Here is a 20,252-nt window from a genome sequence, read left to right as displayed (position 1 = left end):
CCAGCTGGGTGAACTTGTCCAGTCATTTGGTCGGAAGAAGGCAGCAATGGCAAAGTACTTCTAAAGAACCTTACCAAGAAAAAAAACCTGTAGTAACTTATCCAGGGAGCCTCAAGGAAAAGACCAACTCAAAATTGAACAGAACTCTTTATTGGCCAAGCTTGATTTGACACACAAGGAATTAGTCTTTGGCGCACATTGTCTCAGTGTACTTAAAAGAAAATACATACAATGGTACCTTGTCTTACAAACTTAATTGGTTCTGGGATGAGGTTCTTAAGGTGAAAAGTTTGTAAGATGAAACAATGTTTCCCATAGGAATCAATGGAAAAGCGATTAATGCGTGCAAGCCCCAAATTCACCTTTTGCCAGCCAAAGCGCCCGTTTTTGCGCTGGTGGGATTCCCCCGAGGTTCCCCTCCATAGGAAACCCCACCTCTGGACTTCTGTGTTTTTTCCAGCAGGGGAATCCCAGCATCGCAAAAACAAGTGCTTCACTGACAACGGAAGACCGGAGGTGGGGTTTCCCATGGAGAGGAGCCTCAGGGGAATCCCAGCAGTGCAAAAACGGGTGCTTTGCTGGCAATGGAAGTCCGGAGGTGGGGCATCCCAGCGGCGGTGGTGGGTTTGTAAGGTGAAAATAGTTTGTTAGAAGAGGCAAAAAAATCTTAAACCCCGGGTTTGTATCTCGAAAAGTTTGTATGACGAGGCATTTGTAAGATGAGGTATCACTGTATTTGTCAAGAATTATGAGGTACAACACTTAATGATTGTCATAGGGGTCAAAAATAATGATGTATTTATAAATAATATTTACTAAGTCTGCACTACTATTAATCTTCTCATCCTTCCCATCACCAATCTCCTCCCACAAGTGGCTGCATGACTGCAACTTTGTTGCCTGTATCCTTTACAATTTATATTGACTGGTTCCTAATATGATTAGATCGCTTATTTGTACCTGGACAATCATTAAGTGTTGTACCTCATGATTCTTGACAAATGTATCTTTTCTTTTATGTGCAATGAGGAGTATATGCACCAAGACAAATTCCTTGTGTGTCCAATCACACTTCACCAATAAAATTATATATTCTAACTCTATTCTAATAATTCTAATAACACATGCTATTAATAGGTAAATGTTGCCTGCTATTGTTTTGCCTTTCAACAAACCAGCTTTCCAATGCTGAACCCCAACCAGCCTTTCAGTCTTTACAAACAACAACCCAAAGAGGTAGCACAAGCTTAAGAAGCAGCCTTTTGCCAAAAGGGGAAGATTAGAAAGCAGCAATAACTGAAAAGCTGGGCATTTTTTTTTACGGTCCAGCTGTCCACTCATGTGACCAAGCCGGAAAGACAGAGTACAGTATCGAAAGCTGAGCCAAAAGCCTTGGGTGGCACTAAGGTGAGTTCACAGGCACTGTAAACAATCCAAGGGGCAGCCCTGGATTTATTTATTTACAGGCACCCACACTGTGTCTTATTCCGTGCTACACACCACAGTGCTTTTCGGAGCGGGCCGGTCCTAGACGTCGGGCGGAAAGCAGAAAAAGGAGGACCGAAAGCCTCCAGCGAGGCTGTAGACCAGAGACGCCATCTCGTGCCAAGGGCCTCGCGCTTCCAACTCTTCCCCTCTGAGGGAAGAGTCAAGAGGAGGTCGGGCCAAAGCCGCGTTCCTGCCTCACTCGGAGAAGAAAGTAAGTCCTTTTTTCTGGGCTCCCTGATCCTCTCTCTCTCACACACACCCCACTCCCTTTACTTAATGAGAACGAGGGGGAAATTTCCCGCCTCCTGGCACATGCCGGACAGCCTTTGGCTCCCCTTTCCCGCTTCCCGACGGCAGCGGAGGCGGCGAGGGCTTAGCCAGGCAGCTGTTCCCACCTCCTCGTGCCTGGCAGCCCCTCTCCGCCCCTCGCAGCTCTCCCGGGCCGCCTGCCAGCCGAGGCTTCCCGCCCTCCCTGCGTGCCTGTGTCTCCACCGAAGCTGAGGGGGAGAAAAAAATGGCCCCTCCTTTTCCCCCACGTCGACCCCTCCCTCTCTGCCTCCTCCCTCCGCCCGCCACTCCTCCCTCCGCCCGCCCCCCCGCCAAAGCTGAAGCGGAGCTGGTGTTTTTCCACTCACCCAGAATGGGTGATGCTCAGCGCTCGCTCATTAGAGAACGAGACACGAGAGGTCAGGAAGAAAGCGCTTATAAATTACCGTTTCTTCCTCCCCGTCGCTGTTAGTCCGTCTTTGCCGCTCGGCCCCGACGCACGTATCAAAGGAACCTGAGGCAGAGACCGCCGAGACGCTGGACAGCTACCTGGTCGGAAAAGAGCAGCTGTTACAGGTACCCAAAGGTCCTTTTTTTGGGAAGGGGGGAGAGAGAGAGAAAGCGAGCGCGACCCTCGCCTTCTCGCCCTCCTTTCGGGGCAACCAGAGAACAAAGCGAGGCATATTATGAGGCGACCCCCTCCCCCCTCCTTTTTCTCCCCACCTCTCCCCACGTCTTTTGTTATTTCCTCCGGTCCAGCCCTAGAAGTGGGGTGGAATTAAAATAATAATTATTATTATTTTTAAAAACCCACAAACCAACCTCCGTTAAGGAATGCTGCTTTCCCGTCCCCTCCCTCACCCCACTTCTTTGTATCGGGTTCCACAAACGACCCTTCCTTCCCTTCCCTTGCCCGCCTTGGCTTCCCCGCGCCTGCCTTTCGCTCCGCGCTTTCCCCGCGTCTTGCTTCCCAGCCATTCCCACCCCCCTCCCTCCCACCCTCATTTTCTCTCTCTCTCCCCCCACCCTTTTCTCTCTTATTATTAGAGCATGGCGGTTGCCTTTTGTCTGCGTTTGATAAAATGGGCAGGCACGCGGGCACCTTCCTGGCGAAGCTGAGAGGGTTATTTTTAAAAAAAATGTTAATTTTTTTTCCGCCTCGGCGGGGTTCTTTCCTCACGTCCCCAGCGGTCGACCTCCGATACCTTATGTGCACTTTGGAACCACACACACGCACACCAACAAACAAACGCGCACGCACGCACACAGTGATATGCCCAGGGAGGGTTGAAGTGGCACTTGTGTGTGTGTGTGTGTGTGTGTGTGTGTGTGTGTGTGTGTGTGTGTGTCTGTGTGAGACAACGCTTTCCGTCTGATTTCTTTCGTTCGGGGTATGTGTGATTTCCTCCCTATTCCTTCCTCCTCTCCTCTTTCTCTCTCGTTACAAATGCGAGCAAAGGCTCGCTTTCTTTCCTCCGCCGCCCTCCTCGCGCTTCTTCTTCCTCCTCCGCGCGCGACGTACGGTTGAATTCTGTCGAAGCACGCGGCTGGTGTTTGAAACAGACACACACACACACATACACACAAAAAGCAACGCACACGCGGCACACAAAAGCGAGGCGGCGTTGACGGCGATGGGAAAATTCGAAACGTGAGCGTTATTGCTACCGCCGCGGCTTTGCCGGCGTATCTTTTGTAACAGCTCTCTTGCGAATTCGTTCATTCATTATTATTGTGGAGGTTTTTTTTCCTGGAGGGGAGAGGCGCTTCAAAGAACCGCCCTGGGGTATTCTTAGAAACTTTGCTGGCAGGAACGGAATCTTCGGGGGAAATTAAAAGTGATCCCGAATTTCCCTCGCTTGCTCCAGGAATCAGAAACCAGCTTTTCCGGGGGGGGGGGGGGGGGGCTTTAAAAATACTCGTTCGTTATTTAACCAGATTAAACAAAAGGGGGAAGTAAGTGGACCGACTTTTCGAAAGGGCATCCGTATAAGAACCTTAAAAGAGGAAGCGGCTTTGCGTGTCTACTCGGATCGGCAGATGGCATGTTGGGCACGTTGTCATCTCTCTCTCTCTCTCTTTAAAAAAAAACCTTTTTGCTTAACTGGAGAGCAAGGGGATCAGTTACCTATCGTTTTTTGGAATAAGGAAAACAAAAACTGGAGCTAATGTTTGGGAAACGTTTGGTGTTTTTTTTTTAAAAAAATGTTTTACTGTTGTAGTAATACTACACCCTTGGGAAGAAAACTCAGTAGAACTTCCAAACCATTACTTTTAAGTTTGTTGGGTTTTTTGCATTTCATTTTTTTTAAAAAAAGGTGAGATAGGTATGTCGTTGAAAAAAGCAGTTTGATAATGCTTTTGTAATCGAGTTGCAGCTTGCTAACATTCTGTAATCTTTTAAAATGGCATTTCACATGAACCAGGTTTACATACACACAAACACACACAGAGAGAGACAGAGACAACAGAGAGAGAATTATGTATAATGTTTAATTGTAAGGTGGGGAAACCCTACACTTATTCTAGGTCAAATCTTTGTGTCCTTGAGACATGATCTGGTATATATAGCTTTGTATTTGTGTTTGAGTGGGTAAAATTATCCCAACAGAAGAACTCAAGAGTCTGTTGGAAATGTTTATAGAGAGACATCGCTTGGAAGTTTGATAGATTACAACAGAAAAAAACATGTTTTCATCATATTTGAGATGAGAAGGTCATGTGCTGTGATAATGCTGCCACTTGCTTAAGTTAAGTAGTAAAAGTGAAAGCAGTTGAGAGAAAGTCATTAATATTAGTAGCAGTAAACAAATTGTCTGCTTTCCGTATTTGATTATTCTTTTATCTGCCTTAAGTATTGCTTTAAAAAAAACCAAAAAAAGCTGCCTCTTCAAATTTTCCATGACTTTTCCAAGCATAATCTATTCTAGTCCCCAAGATCTCCCTTGTTCATTTTCCTTTACCACCTTCTGCTGCTGTAATTTATCACTCCAAAGTGATATTATTAATTAGCCTTCAAAATCAGCTCTGATAATTGACATCCTATCCTATAGGGGGCAGCAGAGGGAATAAGGCAAAGATACTATTTTACTACAATAACACAGAGAGGAAATAAAAAATATTTTATGTGTTGGTCCTGAAATATATCAAGCCATGTTCTAGTACGGAATTTAAAGCAGATCTAGCTTGAGAAAGCACTTCGTTTTATGGATGGAAACACATGTGTTTTAGGAGTTGGCATAACAAACATATTTATGAACTGGAATGGAGATTTAAGAAGTGAAGAAATGATCAGAAATACTAGTTTATGAGTTCATCATGAATGTAAGAATTAGGGATGTTGTTTGGTATTTTCGCTGAAAAAAATCTGATTTACTTAAGGGTAACATAATTTTATCCCCCCACCCATATTAGAATAGAATATATTCTTTTTTTTAAGCCCTGCTCTTTTTTATGTGGGAGAAGAATGAGCTTGAAGTAGGAGTGGCTAAATAATATGGTTTTAATAATAGCACCTCCGAATGTAAATAAGCTAATGTTCAGGGCAAAGTTCACAATGTAGAGAAGATGCGTGATTTGATATTTGATACTTTTAATGGAGATTTGTCTTTATTAAAATGAAGTTTGAAGGATTATCGGTGGGATCAGTGAAGAAGTGTGGCAGAATTAGATGTTTATTCCTTTCCCGTCATACCATTCTTCTTCATTATATAAGGTGTTGAAGTTTGCCCTTTGGGTAGTTGTGACAGCAAAGTATGCAAATACTTTTATAACGAGACATTTCTTCCTCTTTATAAGGCAATTAAAAGTGTCACAATGTTAGGTAATATACTAAAATACACTTTGTTTCATGTTCAGCAATATTGTAAAGCTTAGTACTTAGGTCACAGATTGCCTGGGCTGTGAGAATTTATAGCACTTTTGAATAGGAACTTGTTGGAATAGCTATTGAATGCAACTAAAACCATGTCAGACTAGCATTTTCTATATTGTGTGGCTGCTGCTCAGCTATTGGCAGATGATTCTTAGGGCTGGAAGTGGACAATATTGTATCTCTGAATATGCTACAATTATCTTTTACTATTTCACTCCGTTTGTTTGTTGGATACAGTTGAAGTTGCAGTTAAGTGCAACTAAAGTACACTAAGCAAGAGAAGTCTTTTTTAGAACAACCCTGTGTCAATTTTAAACTTGACTAAATGCATTCGTACACACACGTGGTTTATTAGATCATTCTAGTTTTAAAATCTCATAAGTCTGTGATGGCGAACCTATGCCATGCCCTCAGAGTTCTCTCTGCAGGCACACCAGCCATTGCCCAGCCCAGGTGAGATCTGCCACGCATGTCTCCCACTGGCCAGTTGATTTTTGGGATGCAGAGGGGGAGTGTACATGCATGCATAGAGGTGGGATCATGCACGCATGTGTGGGGGGCAGGGGAAGCATGGGGGGAGGCTTGCTAGGCCCAAAATGAGCAGGGGGATCGGATGCGCATGTGCGGGTGGGCAAGCCCAGTGTGGCAGATTGCATGTGCATTCACAGGGGGAGTGGAAGTACAGTGGTACCTCTACTTACAAACTTAATTCGTTCTGTGACCAGGTTCTTAAGTAGAAAAGTTTGTAAGAAGAAACAATTTTTCCCTTAGGAATCAATGTAAAAGCAAATAATGCGTGCGATTGGGGAAACCACAGGGAGGGTGGAGGCCCTGTTTCCTCCCAGGAGATTCCTAGAGAGGCCCCACGGAGGCTTCTCCCTGCATTTTCCGGCCCTATTTCCTCCCAGGAGTTTAAGTTTAAGTTTAATTGGCTTTGTATGCCGCCCCTCTCCGTGGACTCGGGGCGGCTCACAGCATATACAAAGAGACAGTAGTAAATCAATCCAATTAATATACATAAAAACAATCCTTAAAAACTCTAATTTTAAAAACTTCCATTAACATTCATTCAGCAAATCATACTAAAAAACATTTGTTGGTCAGGGGTAAGATCTAGTAACCCCAGGTCTGGTGACAAAGATGAGTTTTTAAAATCTTTCGGAAGGCAAGGAGGGTGGGGGCAGTGCGAATTTCTGGGGGGAGCTGATTCCTGAGAGCCAGGGCCCCCATAGAGAAGGCTCTTCCCCTAGGTCCTGCCAGCTGACATTGTTTGGTCAACAGGACCCTAAGGAGACCAACTCTGTGGGACCTCACCGGTTGCTGGGATTCGTGCGGCAGAAGGCGGTCTCGGAGATAGTCTGGTCCTATGCCTTGTAGGGCTTTATAGGTCATAACCAACACTTTGAATTGTGTCCGGAAACAGATCAGCAGCCAATGCAGTCCATGGAGTGATGGCGTGATATGGGCATGTCTTCGAAGACCCAAAACCGCTCACACGGCTGCATTTGGATGATCTGAAGTTTCTGAACACTCTTCAAAGATAGCCCCATGTAGAGAGCATTGCAGTAGTCGAACCTTGAGGTGATAAGGGCATGAGTGACCGGGAGCAAAGACTCCCTGTCCAAATAGTGCCGCAACTGATGCACCAGGTGGACCTGGGCAAATGCCCCCCTCACCACAGCCGAAAGATGCTGTTCTAAAATCAGCTGTGGATCGAGGAGGACGCCCAAGTTGCGAACCCTCTCTGGGGGGGATCAATAATTCCCCCCACCCACCCAGGGTAATGGACGGACAGATGAACGTGTCCTTGGGAGGCAGTACCCACAACCACTCCATCTTGTCTGGATTGAGTCTGAACCTGTTGGCACCCATCCAGATTCCTAGAGAGGCCCCACCTAGGCTTCTCCCACCTTTTCCATCTGTGTTTCCTCCCAGGAGATTCCTAGAGAGGCCCCATGGAGGCTTCTCCCTGCCTTTTCCGGTTACAGTTTCGGAGGGTCGGGTTTGTAAGTGGAAAATGATTTTTGAGAAGAGGCAAAAAAATCCCGGTTCTTATCTAGAAAAGTTTGTAAGTAGAAGCCTTCTTAGGTAGAGGTACCAATGTATAGGGGGTTGTGCACGCATACACAAGAGGGGTGCATCACACGCATGTGCAGGGGGCGCATCACATTATTACGCTTTCAGTACACAGTGAGAAAAAGGTTAGCCATCACTATCATAGATGGTTTGGCTTGTGAATAAAACTGCTTGAAAGTTTGCAAACACCTGTATACCTTTATCGAATAACTTTATTGTCATAATCCAACATTAACCCTTCCCAATTCCTCTATCTGGAAATTCTGCTTGTGATTTAAAATTATTTTCATTCTCATTGAGCTAGCACTAATATAAATTTATTTTTTGACCAATCTATCTCAATTTGTCTTCCAAATGTTTTAAGAAATCTTAGGCAAAATTCTTATCACTGGGAAGGTTTCATTTGTCTAAAGATGTTGCACCAATAGGGATTATTGAAATTTATTATGCTTTTGGAGAAAAAGAGTTGGTAGATCTTGGTTTATGCTTATGTATAACATATAATGGGGGCGCGGTGGCTCAGTGGCAATCAGAAAGGTCGGCAGTTCGAATCCCTAACGCCATGTAACAGAGTGAGCTCCCATTACTTGCTCCAGCTTCTGCCAACTTAGCAGTTCAAAAGCATGTAAAAATGCAAGTAGAAAAATAGGGACCACTTTGGTGGGAAGGTAAGCACCTTTGGTGTTTAACCATGCCGCCCACATGACTATGGAATCATCATCAGAAAACACTGGCTCTTTGGCTTAGAAACAGAGATGAGCACTGCCCCCTAGAGTCTGCAATGACTAGCAGGTATGTGCGAGGGGAACCTTTACATATACCTTATAACAGTGATGGTGAACCTTTTTTTCCTCGGGTGCTGAAAATGTGTGGGTGTGCACTATCACGCATGCCTGAGTGCCCACACCCATAATTGATGGCCTGGGGAGGCTGAAAACAGATTCCTGCACCACCACCCCTGGAGGCCCTCTGGAGGCCAGAAACAGTTTGTTTCCCAACTTCTGGTGGGCCCAGTCGGGTCGTGTTTCACCTTCCCCAGGCTCCAAAGGCTTCCCTGGAGCCAGGGGAGGGTGAAAACACCCTCCCCATCCCACCCAAGGCTGTCTGGAAGCCAAAAACACCCTCCCAGAGATCTGTGCAAGTCAAAAATCAGCTGGCCAGCACACACATGCATGTTGGAGCTGGGTTAGAGTGCCAGCAGATATGGCGGCAACCATGCCTTATAGCAGTGATTTTCAACCCTTTTTGAGCCGCGGCACATTTTTTACATTTACAAAACCCTGGGGCACATTGAGCGGGGGGGGGCGCTAAAAAAAGTTTGGACAAAAAAATTCTCTCTCTCTCTTCCTCCCCTTCACTCTATTTCTTTCTCCCTCCCTCTTTCTATCCCTTCCTCTTTCTTTCTCTCTCTCTCCATCCCTTTCTTTCTCTTCCTTCCTTCCTCTCTTTTTTGCTCTCTTTCTCTCTCCCTCCATACCTCCCTCTATGTCTTTCTCTCTCTCTCCTTCCCTCCCTCTCTTTCTCTCTCTCTCTTGCTTTCTTTCTCTCTCTTTCTCTCTTTCTCTCTTTCTTTCTCTTGTTTTCTCTCTCTTGCTTTCTCTCTCTCTCTCTTGTTCTCTTTCTCTCTCTCTCTTTCTTTCTCTCTCTCTCTTTCTCTCTCTCTCTTGCTTTCTTTCTCTCTGAGTTTCGCGGCACACCTGACCATGTCTCGCGGCACACTGGTTGAAAAACACTGCCTTATAGCATATATGAATAGGGTACTTCAATAGAAAGTTACTTTTTAATTACATATCCCTTAGCATAGCCAATACATTTATATGAGCACAGAACTTTATTGTTTGTAGAGATTCTTAGTCATCCAGGTCATAGTTGTCTGAAAACTGTTTTTTCAAAAGGCAATTGGAAAATATCAATAAATGGAAATTTGTTTTGTGGAGATGGTTTAAAATTCTGTGTTTGGCAATCTACACTCTGATGTAGCTTTTAATCTCATACAATAAGAAAACCTCTGGCTATCTTGCTGATTTGATTTTTATAACTTTATGACAAATGAACTCAGCCAGATTTTGCAAAATCACATAGCCCATATCTAGGATTGCATATTTTGTTTTTGTTTTTTTAAGAAGTAAACATTCAGATATTTTGTTACTTGCCCAAAATAAACTCAGATTTCACGTTTCCTGCATCTAAAACCAAAAACTAACAATGAGAAAGGCAGAAGAAAGGAGAGGCAAGGCAGCTTTAGGCAATAAGGGGAACTAAAAACCTAGGATCAGAGTTCAAAGCCTTAAACAAATAGACCAGATGTGAAATTTGATAGCAGCATCTTGGTTAATAAATATTATTCATTTCTTGACTGTCAGGTGAAATTATTTCTCCACACTTTAAGTGTGAACAAATTCTCCCATTATAATGCTTTATGGGTACAGAACAAAGGATTGCTAAATAATTATTTCTAACTTAACTACTAATTAATAGATTCAAAGTGACTAATTGCTACTTCAAGGAATAATGAGAACAAAGCTGTGTAAAGAGCTACTTCTGTGCTGCAAATGTCACAAATAGGTAATAATATTTTTATCTTATTTTTCTACTTAAAAAAAACAAACAACAATTAAAGTAACCCAGTATTGTGTTATCAAGTTGGTGTCAACTATTAACAACTTAATGGATAGATTTCATGATGGTCTCTCCCTAACCTTGTCATTTAGGTCTTCCAATCCATCACTACTGTAACTTTCCCAGGTTGGGGATAATTGTCACGGAGATAATCTATCTTAGAGTTGACATCAATAAGATAAACCACAGTAAGAATGCATGGACATCCACTAGGCGGTGGGGGAAACAAGTGATGAAATGTGTACGATGACATCTAAACATAAACCAATTGACTTACATCTGTGTGTTCAGTGCCAGATTGCTAGCACAAAAGGGCAAGGTTTGTTTTATGACATCATACACATTATAATTTCTACTATTGTGATTACTTGAGTGCCTGTCTTAAATATGTGCTTGACATTTGGTTGGAAAGGAGGAGCAAAATCTGGCCCTGGATTTGGGGATCATGTCCCTGAGAAAAATATTCCTCCCCTGAATTTAGAAAACCACTCTATTCTTTTCCTGAATTGCTCACCATCAGACTTGAGATATTAAAGCCCTTCTTGGCATGGATCCAGATTACTTGAGGAACCATCTCACCCCGATGGATCTTGCCTCTCTATCAGCACTGGCAGAAGGGGCATACTGTGGATCCCATCAGTCAAATAATTTCTGCTGGTGGGGTCCAGGAGAAAAATCTTCTGTGCCGATGGCTCCTGCCCTTTGGACTATTAACCTGAGGTGAGATCAGCTCCCATCCTTTTGACCTTCGGCAAGAGCTTTAAGAACTGGGTCTAACCAGATGGGGGACCATCACACTGGAGGTGGTTGATTAATTAAACACTAATCCCACAACCGTGGCTCTGGCTCCCCCCTTCCACATTCTGTGTCCATTATATTACTTTGATGGTATTGTCATTTTATTGGGTTAGCAATATTGTTTGTGGGATTGCTTCTGCCCGTAATTGCTTCAACATGAAATGGGCAGCAAATAACTTCAGCCAACCAACCAAATGAGGGTAAAATAATAATTTGTCTTGGGAATCTTAATCTTTGCCAAGAGGAGTTACATTCCAGTGCACCATGGTTACTATTTAGAACCAGATTGCTTGGGGGTGGGTGGGAGGAAGAAGAATCAATGCGTTTGTGACATCTGCAATCGTTATACCAATCCCAACCCTTGAATTTGAATTCCCTGTACTGTTAAAGAATGCCACAAAGAAACCTGAGACAATGCCTGTTGATGTCACTGTGTTCTACCTTCTACTCTCTTATCTCATACACTCTGTTAGAAGAAGAGAAAAGGGAAGAGTTAGAGGAGAGGAGAGAAGGAGGAGGCAGGAGCATGAACTTTGGATAAAGCCATAGGTGAAAGGCAAGGAATGAAATTTTCAAAGGGATGAAGAAAGGGAAGTGGAAAAATAACTGGAATAGAAAACACAGGGCTGGCTCATTTACTCAGTTCAATTATAGCTATAGTCATCATTCTTCATAATATTGGCATAACATTTATGCCAGTTACCCAGCCAAAAACAGGGAGCACAGCATCTTCATTCCTTGGAGATGATCAGAGATATAAAGACTTCATTCACAAATCTCCCAAGTACTGCTTAGCTTTTAGAAAATAGAAGCAAAAGAGTTGGGTTTATTGACCACTATATAAATTTAGAACTAATTACTTCTGTTCATTATGGCAAGTTGTTCACAGTTCTTGAACTATGAGCATTGTAGAAATGAACCGGGTCTATTCCTATAATAAAGGTAGCATGGGAAGGATCTTTAGATCATGACTGGGATTATTCATATAAGAAGCTTACACTTTTCTTTAGCTTGTTGTATGTGTGTTGATATCTTCAGTGAACAATTACAAAACACCCAGGGTTATTTTGTAAAAGCTCTGTTACAATATTGGCAATGCATTTATTAAGCTTACTTCATTTATTTGTTCTCTCAGTCATATACATAGTCTTAATATTACGAATTAGCTCAGAGACCTATTAAGGGCGTGACAAATTTTTCAACTTTCAGTTTCCAAACATTAGGGGTTGCTCCAAAGTTGTGACATGCCTTGGGGATTGTAAAAATATTTTGGTTACTTTAATATAATTTAGATGTGCTTGGTTAGTAACTACATAAATACTATAACTTTTTAACATTATGTTTGTTTCAGTATGTATAAATAAGTTATGACTTCAACTCACATTTCACCTCATGAATAAACTATGTACCTACCCATTTATTATATGTAACTAGCTTCATAGCTGCCAGATTTATTGGGTAATTGTTTGTTAAAAAGGCATGAATAGTTAGAAATATAATTGTAGGCTAGATTATAATGCAAAGAGAACTAGATAAAGTGGTAATAGCAATGTTGTTCATGTAGCACCTCTTGAAAGTTTAAGTTTTGGGCAACTTTATTCTTGCTATTATGGACTGTTGCTGAATTTTATTCTTTAACATATTTGTGCCAGGAGTAAGCAATAAGCATGGTGTTAAGTATTATGTGAAACACTTGTAATGATGAAAAGATACATGATTTTCTTAAGTAACCTTTAAGTATACAAGGTAGGAATTTTATATTTTTGGTTATCCATTGATTGGAATTTGAATTGACAAGTTTTATGAGATGAGAACTACAGTTCCAACTACTCCTGGTTTAATAATAATAATAATAACAACAACAACAACAACAACAACAACAATAATTTATTAGATTTGTATGCCGCTGCTCTCCGAAGACTCCAAAAATATTTTTATTTTATAATTAAATAAATTATTTTGTTTTTTAATTTATTTTCTATTTGTATGATATTCTATGTGCTAAATATTAAAAGGTATTTGGAGAAACCGAAACAACTGAAAGCACTACTGTGCTATGTTCATTTATAATATGGTCAGAACATAAGTCAGCTTTAGAAAAAATTTAAGGTAGCTTATTGATGGAAAATTCTGAGAATCATAATTGTGGCCTATCTTGAAGGCATAGTTTACAAAAAAAAATGGGAATGAGGGAATGAAACAAATTGGTTGTTAGTTGTAGCCTAACATTATTCAGTGGTTTATCTAGGTATAGGTAATCCTTTACCTATGACTTTAATGGGACCTGCCCATAATCGTCATAGGTTGTGGCAGTTATAAAACTGGTTGTGATTGACCCAACTCTACAATCTTTTTTGTGGTGGTCAGTTATTAAGCAAATGCATGATCATTAATCAGGTATGATTTATGGTTTTGTCAGTTTTCAGCAAAATAGTCATAAAATATGCTTGTGTGATTATGAGACACTGGGAATAGTTTGAAAGTGATAAGAACAGATAGGGGCAGTGTTTAAAAATATAGGATATTTGTGTCTGCTGTCCTTATACTTTCTCAATGATCATGGGCTTTGGAAGCCATACTGGAGAAGGTAGACTCATAAGTAGGTAACAGAACTATGGAATGTAAGGGAATTAAAAAAAAACGTATTTTATTAACTTACAGAATTCTTGAGAAATATCCTGTAGATTCTGAAATGCAATATCTTATCTTTCAGGTAGCCTCTTAATTTTTCTGTCTTTAGAATTGGCAATGTAGGAGGGGTGGAATTGTTCCACAGGCCAAACAAGAGGATAATTTATTCAGATCACCTGATAAGAGATTGAAACATTTACTGTTTCACTCACAGATCCCAGTAAACTAGGAAGAAGCTGTAAATACTGTGGTTTTCCGACAATAAGATCCTGCCTTATTTTTTTTAATCCCAAAAGAAGCCTTTGGCCTTATTTTTGGGGAGGTCTTACTATTTTGGGGTGCGTTGAGCAAGATGGGGCTCCTTTTGTTGTCTTATCCAATTTCCAGCTCCGTCTTCCTAACCAGAGGAAATGGCGGGGACCGGCTGCACATGCGTTTTAAATATTTTTGGGGAGGGCTTATTTTTGGGTGGCTTATCTTAGCACATGTGCTCAAAAGCCCGATTGGGCTTATTATCAGGAGATGTCTTATTTTCAGGGAAACACGGTATGTCAGCATTTAATTTTTAAGTGATACAGGTAGTCCTCAACTTACGAGCACAATTGAACCAAAAATTCATGTTCCTAATTGAAGCAGATGTTAAGTGAATTTTCCTCATTTTATGACCTTTCTTGCCACAGTTGTTAAGTGAATCACTGCAACCATCATATAAACATAAGATAGTTATCAAGTATCCAGATGTAAATCATATGACCATGGGGATGCTGCAACGGTCCTAAGTGTGAAAAATTGTCATGTCACTTTTTTCAGTGCCACTGTATTTTTGAACAGTCACTAATTAAACTGTTGTAAATTGAGGACTACCTGTACTTGAGCAGGGGATAAAACCAAAATGTGGTGCTATGAAAAAACTCTTAACATGCTCTATCAGTCAAAAATAGATACAGTACTCCTAGATGACATGGATGAATTAATCGGGAATAAGATACCTTCCTGTATTCTAAATCTTTCCATTCTACAAAAAAGCTTGTAAAAACAAAGATCACAGAAAGCAAGGGGGGGGCTCACTTCTATCATGTTAGATAGTTCAATATTGGAAATAACATTCACTCACAGATTTCACCTTGAAATCAATCTAATTTTCTGAAATTTCCAGAATTTCATGATGGCATATTACATTAAAAGCAGGACATTAGAGAAAATTATGGTATTACAGTCTTTTACTTCTAACTGTTCCTTAAATTGCTTCTTATTTATGCCCAAAGGATCTTCATTTGTTTTTTATCCCATTTGCATCATTATTTTTCTTTGGTTTGCTTTGCTTTGCTTTGCTTTGTCCTTTTCTGTTTTGTTCTGTTCTGTTTTGTTTTATTTTTATTTTTTTCTTTTTCTGAAACAGGAAGAGAAAATCCTTTCTGGAGATACTCCTCTTCATGTAAGTGTTTTTTATGCTTGTTAATAAAAACATTGTAATATTAGCAATATAGCCTTAAATATTCAGAATCCAGCTGTTCATCATCCGCTCATAGAAATATAAAATCCATATCTGTGAAATGGAGCTAAAACAATATTTTCAGTTCTCAGATATGGGTTAGAACATGTCAGTTCCAGATCAAAGTCTAATCATTTTCATGCCTATGTTCCTAGACTGAGTCATAATCAGAAAGCGGGTGCAGATCACTCATATCTTACACATAATTTCTACAACATTGCCCAATGTTTGAGTCTGCAGATAACCAGCTTACCATACCTCATATTAACAAGCGGGTGTGTGTGTGTATTTCTTGCCTAAAGTTACAATCCAATGTGTCCCATTTATAAGTTTGGAGGACGCCGTAAACGTTAAAGGAACTTCTTTATGAACCAACATGATAAGGTTGTGCTGAAATCCTTAATTTCAGAACTTAATTCTCAATAAACCTTCTCAGGATTGCACCACAAGACATTATTCAATGGTAACAGAACAAGTCAGCATATAATTTCCTGCTTCCAGTCTTTGGCTAAGATATGCTTTGGTTTTTTATGTTCTACTCTATTTGCAAGGTTCCTTAAATGGATAAGACTTCAAGTAATGCTCCACAGCTCCTTTTATAATTCATCATGTCATATAATGTATATATCAACATTTAGCAGCCTCCCTAAATAGATACACCCAGTAAACTATACTCAGCCTGTTGATCCACAGTTAACATAGTTAACATCTGGCAAGTTGAAGGTAGGAGCACATGTTGTGTAAACAGGTAATGTTCTCGCCCACAAGGTAGTGCTAGAGAGCAGCTTATTTTGCATTGCACCTAGAGAAAACAAAACACCAAGCTGTGGTAAACATATATTTATTTAAGGCAATTTATCTTGAATCTTCAGATGAAAAAGCTCCCCAAATGACCCCATTGATAGACAGAACAAGCTGTCTTTGACTTATGGCTTGGAATATAAAAGATATTACACAAAATCAATGTGGGATGCCAGAAAGGAGTTAGCACACTTGTTTGCCAGTTTTGGCTTAGTTGTACATTTTGACAAGTTGTGAAGCGTTTTCTTCATGGGTGCCTATATATGTGTAGGTGAACCTATGGGATTTTGCCCTTCCCCTTGAACAATTATAACTAATACGTTCATATCCTTCTTGGGAATGCTTTTTGCATTCAAACTTAAAAGCCATGTATTTGGAAATGTATCATGTATTTCAGTCATGGAAAGATTTCTCTTAAGTTTAAATATATTCCTTTGATAAAAGTAAATTGGCTTTGGAAAAGAAAATTATGACAGCAATTGTGGTATAGAAGCTCTTTTTTTGTATCATATTCTGTATGTGCACCGTGCCTAACATAATGGCAAGCTCAGAAACAATTTTGTTGCTTTTCATTTTCTTTCATTAATTCATTAGCAAGAATGGTAACTTACATTTCCATAATGAATCGTTCAAAAAGCTTCTCAGTAACACGGTGCTTTGCTTTTGTGGAGCTAAAGTTTTACTTGACTTAAAAATAAAAGCAACTTGTAGAGTGCACACTTATGTTTAATTATTACTGTGCAGGCTACTATCAGTTTTGCAGAAATGTATTTGCAAATGTCCTTCAACCTTCCAGGCAGTCTGTTTGGGTTTTGGAGATTCATGCAATGGGAGAAGTAGTAAAGGAGAGTTTTCTCCTTTTGCAGGAGCTTTCATCGTTCTTACATTATTGATTACGCATTTGTGGTTCATAATGATAAAATACCCATACAAATGTATTCTCTAGGTATTATACAAAATAAAATTTTATAATTCAAAAAGGGGGTTTTCTTCCCTGGCTCTGCTCTGTCATACCATAAATTAAATGTACACCTAGTCCAGTGTTAGCCAAACTACAGAACTGGATGACAGAAGCTGGTTTGTGCCCTTCTTTACTACTCTGGTTTTCCATCCACTGCCATTTTCTGCAATGTGCAGAGGCAGCTTCTGCCTTCATTTGATACTATTTCAAGGGAGTTTCCACACAGAGGTAGCATGCATAACACTAGTGGGCAGTGTGCAGAGAAACTGCTAGTGATAGTACTGAACGGAGGGAGGGAGGGTTAAAAGCTAAAATAGTGCATCTCTTCTTTTTTACACATTTCACTTAATATGAATGAGAGGACTATTTTTTCCTTAATAGCACTGGCCTCATGATATAAAATTAGAAAGTTGCTCGTTCCCTATCATTGCTCCCTATCATTGAGTTTTTAATGAAGGTGTTGGCACTTGCAAATGAAGGAACAGAGGGTGAGAGTCTCTGTAATTGTTCGTTTTGTTTCATTGGCTTGTGGAATGACTTAAAAAGGCTCTTGTACAAATCCACTGGTATTTGAACAGACTGCAATGGAGAAATGAGCTCTCCTGTAATTCAGATCCAACTGTATCAGTCTGGATAATAGACTCTGTAAAGCAGACATAGGAGGAGGAGATGAAAGTATGGTACCCAAAGCCTGTGGCACATAGCAATTCAAACTGAGCCAGTGCATTGTTAGGATTGTCTCTGTACATCTGGGTGGAAGATGTACAAAGTATCCTCTCTCGTTCAAGAAAGGCTAATCCCAATTCCGAGTTGGTTTGGAAAGTGAACTGGCTGATTTTCTCAGTAACCTTATAACTTTAGAATGTAGATAATTAACATCACACAGTGTGAACAATCTCTTCTTTCTTGTACAGTAGATACGTCGAGTACGTGCATAGATAAATTTTCTTGAATTTAACTTGGATTTGCTTCCTTAGATCACACTGCCATTAAAGAAGAAGCATGGAAAAGGCAAATCCAATGTTACTGAGCACAATAGTTTCTTTTTACTTCCTCCCCTCCCCTGCCTAGAGAACATACTCATTAATTAGCTTAATTTAAAGTAGGCTGAGAATGAGAATCATTTAGCCAAGAGTGATAAATCCATTTCATATGACTTGTATTTACTGATGTCATCATAATAAGACTAGGTCAGCAATTCAAGAAAATCAGTTGCAAAGTTAAAATAGAGATTTAGTCCCCTGGTTCAGGTTGGATGCCTTGATGTAGTGGCTTCTTCCAATTATTACTATGATTCAGAGCCAGAGTTTTAAAGTTAGTTTATAAGAGAGAAATGAAATCTTCATGGGGCCTGCTGTCAGAGTATTATATATAAGTATGCTAAGTGACAAAGCTGGAAGGAGAAAGAAAAGTTGTATTATACTTTTCTGCTTTCTATGAGATGCTTCAGAAAGATTGTGCTGGCTTTTCTTAATGTCTTTTATACACATACACATTCTCCCATCACAAACCTGGAACTAAACAGGTTTCAGTAGTGGGCTACGAGCCGAAACCCTAAATTCCGCTCACCACTGTGGCTCATAAATTCTTGTGGGACCAGCGCAATTTTGCTGCTGCACCTGTGGAGGTAGCAAAATCACGCACAGAGCCACAGGTAAAACCTCAGTGAAACACAGGTGCAATTTTGCTACCTCCACAGGTGCAGCAGCAAAATCGCGCTAGTCCCGCAATAACTTATGAGCCGCGGCGGTGAGCGCAATTTAGCGTTCCGGCTCGTTGCCCATCACTGACAGCTTTCTATAGTTTCATTTACTTACTACCTTCAAACTACTTTGGAAATTGTCATTATAGAAGATGGAAACTTCAGTTTTAAGATTGTTTATTTATTTATTTATATTTGTCTCATTTACATAGTTGTCCATTCACAAGCAATTAATTCCAGATGATATACAACAAAACTAATGTGAAAGGAAGTACATGTCTAGCAGACATATATTGCTACGTCCATTTCTTATTTTAGGATCTTCAACTTAGCAAACAGCATAGAGAAGCAGTTTTCAAGCATTTTCAAGTTGCAGTACAGTTCATTTAAAAATTCCCAGAATCCTTACCAAGAGAACAAACTCTAGTAATAAAATACTGGCTTTATTTGAGTTAAAAAGTAATATATTTTTTGTATTTAGTCTCATGAAAACTCATCCTCAAGGAATTGTAGGATTATATGGAATATATGTTTAGCCCTGGAATAGATCAATTGAAAAAGAGTCATAGTACAGTATACTTGCACCCTGCATCCCAAATAGCACATTTAAAAAAAAAAAATCTCATCTGCAGACTTACAAGGATTCTTTAATCTTCAAGGCAGGATGGCCTCTGATATGTAAAGGCTACATAATGAAATCATTGAAAAGAGCTACCACAAGCAAATATCTAGTGTTTATTCCATATCAACCTATTATGTTAATATGGATATGCATTAAAATATGCGTCAAAAACACTACACCTCACCTATTTGTGTATAGATGCACATGTTAGAAGCACATCTCAGTAACCATTTCATTGAAAGCAGTGCAGGGCAGATATTCTACCCACAGGTCTGTTATTGTTAATAACAATAATTGGTGAGTGAAAATTAATGCATCAGTAAACAAGAAAACAGTATAAGGACTCAATTTATGCAGCCCATATATGAATAAGGTTTGGACTGCAAACAATACAGTACATCAAAATTATTGCTGTGGTACCTTGTGGTAATGAAAATCAAATTGGAAATGCCAATGGTTCTGTATACTGTATGTGCACAACCCATATAAGGTAATATTTCACATAAGATATTTCTTCCTGTTCATAGACTCTTCAATATAAATGAGTTAGCTCTTTAGGTCCTTTTAACTGGTATGACATACATTTTTAAGCAGGGAATAAATGAATTTGGAATATTACACAGAGATATAGTCAACTTTTAGGCTTGTTAAAATGTTTGTTTCATGCAATAACTTGAGAGAATATAATTTCTTTTATTTATTTATTAAACGTATATGCTGCGATTCCCACTATCGAAGTGACTCTGAGCATTTTGTTTTGTAATAATTAATTTAAATAAGCTCTATATCCCTATTAATCTTCAATTGGGTTCAGATATATTGAAGCATTTAGCTCCCAACATAAGTACGCTTTCCCAGACTAGGGTTCTCAGGATTGCATTTTTATAATGAGAGACTCATCAAAGTCAGTTCTGGAGTTCA

General features: G+C 40.2%; 1 protein-coding gene across 10 annotated transcripts in view; it reads left to right on the top strand.

Annotated features, from left to right (window-relative positions):
- The window catches only part of SLC6A6 (solute carrier family 6 member 6), a 337,516-nt gene that overhangs the window by 271,228 nt on the left and 46,036 nt on the right, over nucleotides 1-20,252 (top strand). Inside the window, exons 1-4 of one of the 10 annotated variants that reach the window (XM_070738332.1) lie at nucleotides 1,361-1,407; nucleotides 1,506-1,699; nucleotides 2,228-2,331; nucleotides 15,153-15,188. The exons of 1 other annotated variant lie outside the window; for it this stretch is intronic. The gene's annotated coding sequence lies outside the window, so the exon portion shown is untranslated. Of the gene's footprint in view, nucleotides 1-1,360; nucleotides 1,408-1,437; nucleotides 1,700-2,095; nucleotides 2,332-13,480; nucleotides 13,520-15,152; nucleotides 15,189-20,252 lie in introns of those variants that run through there. 8 more of the 10 variants (XM_070738336.1, XM_070738338.1, XM_070738335.1 and 5 more) reach the window with 8 other exon arrangements.

This window comes from Erythrolamprus reginae, chromosome 2 (genome assembly GCF_031021105.1).
Source record: "Erythrolamprus reginae isolate rEryReg1 chromosome 2, rEryReg1.hap1, whole genome shotgun sequence".
In the NCBI taxonomy this organism is placed as follows: Eukaryota; Metazoa; Chordata; class Lepidosauria; order Squamata; family Dipsadidae; genus Erythrolamprus; species Erythrolamprus reginae.
The sequence above is the reverse complement of the archived record's forward strand: the minus strand, read 5'-3'. Positions and strand labels throughout refer to the sequence as shown.